This window comes from Phodopus roborovskii, unplaced genomic scaffold (assembly GCF_943737965.1).
Source record: "Phodopus roborovskii unplaced genomic scaffold, PHOROB, whole genome shotgun sequence".
NCBI lineage: Eukaryota > Metazoa > Chordata > Mammalia > Rodentia > Cricetidae > Phodopus > Phodopus roborovskii.
In genome coordinates, this window is record NW_026126418.1 from 46770829 (window position 1) to 46776991 (window position 6163).

General features: G+C 42.0%; 2 non-coding genes across 2 annotated transcripts; one reads left to right on the forward strand and one right to left on the reverse strand.

Annotated features, from left to right (window-relative positions):
* Window positions 1-1394: 1394 nt before the first annotated feature.
* On the forward strand, window positions 1395-1465 carry Trnag-gcc (transfer RNA glycine (anticodon GCC)). The gene has a single exon. It is a non-coding gene; the product is annotated as a tRNA-Gly (tRNA).
* A 279-nt stretch (window positions 1466-1744) lies between these two features.
* On the reverse strand, window positions 1745-1816 carry Trnaa-cgc (transfer RNA alanine (anticodon CGC)). The gene has a single exon. It is a non-coding gene; the product is annotated as a tRNA-Ala (tRNA).
* Between the last annotated feature and the right edge of the window lie 4347 nt (window positions 1817-6163).

Genomic DNA, 6163 nt, shown 5'->3' on the forward strand with positions numbered 1-6163 from the left:
CTTTCCTCACTGGCCTGGAACAACACTGGAAGGCCAGATCCTTTCCACAGTGGTGATATTTTAAACCACATTTCTAACCCATTTCTCTCATTTCAAAGAACAAACTACGTTCAAAATAAAATGGTTTGACCTTGCTTGTTCTCTCACAGTTGCTTGAGACTGGAGTTTAGATTTCCCAGTTCCCCAATTCCTTACACCTTCCATTCTTTGATTCTGTAATTCATTTGCCTCCGAATTCTGCTGTTCACCCCCACAGTAAAATTTCCTTAGAAACGAACTAATTATGTAATTACATTAATTCAGTGGCTGTTTATGGCCTTTCTCTATCTGCACTCAGCTATTCTGAATGTATAACATCCTGAGTCCCAATGCAATATTTCAGGTGGACAGGTTGGGCAGTGGTCAAGCCCACAGACACTGACATAATAGTGATCAGGTGCCAATCATTCCCTAAAAGCCCTGGCTTCACTGTTTGTTAAGTCGAAGCAATTTACTTCAAGAGGATGAAGTCCACCTCAACATACTCATCACGTCCCGAATACAGTAACTGCTAGTACAGCTTTTATTTTATTTTTTCCTGGAATCTTCCTTGACTAATCAAAGGTCCTTCAAAATTGTTGAATTTTCTTTCCAAAAATAAAGAAGCCAATGATGTCCACATCTTCATGAATTACAAACACATTTACACTGAACTTTTTTTTTTTCTGTTAATTTATTCTTACATATACTGGTTGTGTCTTTAGCAATTCCCCTTTCCATGGAAACAAAGTGAAATATCAGACTCATCTTGTGAGTTGAAAGGGATACTGACACCGTCATTTCACAAATGAAAAGGGGACTATTTAGGGAATCCAGGCCACTTTATTAGAGTTAGTAGTGATTCCCATCCAGTTCTGTGGAGGTCAGCATGACAGTTCAACATTCTCCTAGTAACTCCAGGTTTCTGATCCCTGATTCCTATTCCTAATCCCTAAACATTCCACCATGTAATTTTGTCTGAGTATTTAAAATAACTGATAAAACCAAAAACAGGTGGGATATATAAGTGCATATACATAAATTATGCATATATACTTATGTATGTATACACACATATGACCAAACTATCTGAAAATAGCTGGTGATCATGTAATCCTATACAGAATACAACTCCACTGTGTCCTTTGCTAGGTACCAAAAAATCTCATAAAGATTAGCGAAAGTTAACCACCATTGGATTAAGAATTAAAAAAAAAATCTCCAAATACAATGTATGTGAGATAAAAACTGAACAGTAGTAACAAAGGAATTCTCCTCTTGTCTTGATTTTTGAGTAAACACATAGTTAACAAACACAAAGCTGCATATGGAAATATATGCTCGTATAGTATTAGAGAGGACCACCTCCTGTACTTGCATTGGTGGTTCAGTGGTAGAATTCTCGCCTGCCACGCGGGAGGCCCGGGTTCGATTCCCGGCCAATGCAAATTCGTAGTATTTTCTTTCCTTGTGCTTCTCTTTTTGCTCAATCTCGTTTTTTTCTAAAATTATTAGCATTAATGAAAAAAGGAACTACAAATTTTATTCCCGAAATTTTCGTTTCACTTTTTCCGACAGCAATCACGAGCCTGTTTTTTATATTTTGCAGATTTTTGGGGGGGCCTTTTTGTTTGTTTTTGGCTCTTCTAGATGTGAGCAAAATGTTGGTACAGGAAGGAGTCAATTCGTACAGGGAAGAGAAAAAGGTTATCACCTCATGGCTGCTTGGAGATGCCGGGGATTGAACCCGGGACCTCACACATGCGAAGCGCGCGCTCTACCACTGAGCTACATCCCCCAGCCTGCGGACTTTCCTTAATAAACCTACTCATTCAGTGAACTGAGCGCTGGTCTATTGCTTAGAGCAGGACTTCGGTCTGATTTTTTTTTCTAGTAGAAGTTTCTATGGTGTATTTTTTCCTTTGTACTTCGAATTTAGGCTGCGTTCCTGGTGCGTCTGAGTTGACTCAGTGCAGAGAACTGGCAGTAGAAGTTTAGCCGCCTGCCGAGTCAGCGATACCGGTGTCACCCAGTTCCTTCCCCAACCCAACTCCGTGAGCCTACCGCGCAGGCGCCGAGATCCTGAGGCCTGTCTCTTAGTGCTGAGGTTTTACTCCAGCTAGGTTACAGACCCGGACCTCTACCAGGAGGTCAAGTCCGCTGCGGGCACCATTCAAGTGACCCAAGAGACATATTGTTGCATGTGCCTGTCTCTGTATTTGAAAATTGTATAGATTTATCCGGGCATCCTGCACCTTTGGAAATCCCCGATGTCTCAGGAAAACCATATCAAAACTCGGATTTACCCAGTGACTTTAACATTGCTACTCTGCATTTTGAGGAATCAAATCCACATAGATTCTTTAGATGGAGGTTATGACCAAATCTTACAGCTGAAAAATGATTTTGTTGTTTGCTCTTCTTTTGTATGAAGCTCAAACTGAAACAAAAGAGTTCAATCCCCTAAGCTCTTCTTGGTAGCTTAGGCGAAGAACTTACTCTAGTTGCTTTTTCACTCAAAGCTTCGCTTACACCTTGGGCCAATCCGATTGACAACGTACAACTAGTTGATAAACATATAACCGTTTTAATGCCCTCAACATTCCCCGACTTAATCGTGCCTCAGCCCTAAAGTTCCAGTTGGTCGGATGCACGCTAGATGATTGGATGGGCCAGCTAACTTTGAGTGAAATGAGGTCTGTGTCCCTTCTAGCTGTATTTAAAACTGATTTCATTCTAAGGGGTGACACTGAGTGGTAGACGCTTCTGACGCTGATGGCCGCAGGGTCGGTGTAGACGATGTGCATGGAACTGAGTCAGCTTACTTCCATCCGACCTGTAAGGTTGAGGTCAAACAAAAGGCTGCAGCAGAGTGAGGGCATGGAGTTGCCTAACCCTTGGCTTGTGCGGGGGGGGGGGGGGGGGTCAGCCCTGCAAAAGGAGGGGTGGAATGTGGAAATGCCAGTCACTGGGTAAATCACAAGCTCCAGAATCAACTGTGCATTAAGAATAAGCAAATGACCATGTTTGCTTATAACAGTTTCAACAAATGATAACTCCAATTTGGTTTTTAACTAGAACAAGTCATACTTGAATCTAATTCAGCTATATAAAAAGAAGGAGTTGCAGGGAAGAAGTAGAGAGATCAAGGAAATCTGTTCTATACCTAAGAATGCCCATGAGTTCCTTCCCAAGGCATTAGAATGCACATTTCTTAAACTGACCCTGAGTCAGAAACTGGAGACAGAGGCAGGTCTCTACACCAAGGTTTTCACCAGGGGAACTGTGGAGGAAGCATGCTTTCTCTGGCTGCTTGCTCTGGAATTCCTGCGGATTCTTTTCCTCATCTCACATCTGATTTAACTACCACCTGGTCTTCTCTTTCTCACAGTTCTTCCTCAGTTAATTCTGCTTTTGTGGTTTCTAAGGCAGAATCGTAAGTGTAGCTAGCCCAGGCTGGTCTTGAACTTTGGACACACCTTCTGTCTACCTCCTGAGTGCTTGGATAATAGGCACATGCTGCCAAGTCCGGCTCTCAGTAGTTTGGAATATTTCAGAGCTAAGTCCAGAGAAGCCTCATCTTAAATGCTCCTCCTCCAATTCCACAGACCCAAAGCCCCTGGGGCAGCGGTTCTCAACCTGTAGGGCTCAAAATCCGTGTTTTCTGATGGTCTTAGAAAACCAGACACCACTCAGTAACAAAATTACCGTTATGAAGTAGCCACGAAAGTCAGTTTTATAGTTGGGGATCAGCACGACACGAGGGATTTAAATCGTCACAGCATTTGGAAGTTTGAGAACCACTTCCCGGAAATTCGCCTGAGAAGGCACAATGAGCCCAGGCTCTAAAACCAGCAGAGGCTGTGAAGTGGTATCCCTGGCCTGGCTTAGCCCAGGAGGATAACCTTAACCTACTGGACCATTTCATGATCATGGTTGGTGGACAGATTGAAAAGGAGGCATGTCTTAGAAGACTCCATGGATCACACCCATTTTGTATGCAAATACAACTGCCACAGCAAGCTTGAGGTTTGAAAAGGCTGATCAAATATTCCTAACTATAAAATTTAAAAAGCAACCAAATAGCCACACTAAAAACAGACCAACCTGTCCATCTGTACTCCTTATATTCCATGTGTGTGTATGTATGTATGTATGTATGTATGTATGCATGCATGTATCTTTTCTGAGACAGAGTTTCTCTGTGTAACAGTCCTAGCTGTTCTAGAGCTCACTCTGTAGACTAGGCTGGCCTCAAACTCAAAGAGATCCACCTTCCTCTGCTTCCCAAGTGCTGGGATTAAAGGTGTATTCCACGCCACCTGGCTCCTTACATTACATTTGGTCGGAGAAAATAGTCTTCTATTCCCAGATTTTTTTTCCCTGACATATACCTGGCACCCAGATGTATGTACACGTGTGTGCACATATTTACACCATTTGCCATACTACTTTGAGCTCTTCCCCCCACCCCCTGCAATGCAGACTGAACTTAGAGATAATAAGCAGCTATTCAACTTATGGGCTAGAATCTCGGGCTGGCACCACTAGAAGCAGCTCAAATTTCCTTCTGAAGAAAGTGGTATTTGTCCCTAGAATTGTGTTCACTTACCTTGTCTCAGCTGTTAGCACTCATGATCTGGAAGGTCTTGCTCATCCCTCCCTCAGAGCCCCCTCCTAGTTAATTAAGGTGTCTGTCCATTCTCAGTCCAGGAAGTGGACTTATTCCTGACTGTGCCTTGCAATCACTGGGAGGAGCGTTTGAAAAAAGATGCAGTTGTTTGCTTGAGCCCAAACCTGGACCAGTTGGTTAGTTTCTTAGAGTTATTTTCTCTAAGGGAGAATCTAGCAGCAATGTGTTCATACACATCATACACACATGCCTTATTTGATAAAGAGTCCATGTATAATGTGATGATGTGGTATACATACACATCATGTAATGACTGCAATTTAATTAACATATCCATCAAAGCCTATATCATGCATTAGATCCCAGGATTTGTTCTTTTTTTTTGGGGGGAGGGATGGTTCAAGATAAGGTTTCTCTGCAGCTTTGGAGCTTATTCTCGGAATTGTTCATTTTATAATTGAAAATTTGTACCCAGTGTTCAAGTCTCTCCATTTTCCTCACATCAGTATTTTTAAAATGTTTTTTCCAGATGATTCCAAAGTATAGCTAAGGCTGAAAATAGCATGCCTTCCATGTAAGCAAGAGAAGCCTGACACTAAGTTAGTGGTTCTCAACCTTGAGCACACATTAAGATCACTATGAAGGCTGTAAAACTAGACTGATACTTGAATCTCATTCCAAAATATTCTAATTTAATCAGCTTAGAGTGGCCTGGGCACGAGGGATGTTTGAAAGGCTTCCAGGTGAGTCTAATAGGAGCCAAGGTAGCATATCATCGCATTCAAGCACATACTTTCTCAAGTTCTCCACTTCGTGTGTGAACATCCAAGGCTGCCATAATTCTGCAAGTGGAAGGCTCATTGCCCAGAGCTCCCCCACACTCAGGAATTAGTGTTGCTGGAGGATGGAGCTGACTCATTCCAATTTCTCTTCCTTATTTTCCTTCATGTAAAATCAAAGTGGTGGAAGCAGGTGTCTTAGTGCTAAAAATGAGCATTTCTTTTCCTCCTGTGTTCGCTACCCCGCGTTCTTATGAATGGATTCCTTAAGTGGGGGTCACCCTGCTGATTTGCTGCCAGCTCTGAGGCTCAAGAAAGGGCTAGGCGATGAGTGGGAGGGGTGAGATTTGTATTTGGCACCCAGCATGCTTGGTGCTTGTAACTTCCTGAGTTAACATCCTGACTGCTTTACTCAAGTAGCTTTTCCAATACATTATTTTGTTCCTCTGGGCCATAGCTGTTAGTAATTCTTCATCACCACAGTTAATTATCATTAATAACTATCCGAGGGCCAAGAAAGCTGCTGATTGCATTTATTACAAAGAAAGTTAATAAACATTACTCTTTTCAATCTTTTCAATATGTATCCCAAACTGAAAAATTATAGTGATCATAATCTACATGTAGAGTTAGCAATGTTCATTGAACAGTAAGTTAGATCTTACATGGAAAGTTGCAGATTTTATCATTTAGACTCTAGTTACAAATATCTAAGGAGGGGTTACAAGAGTTA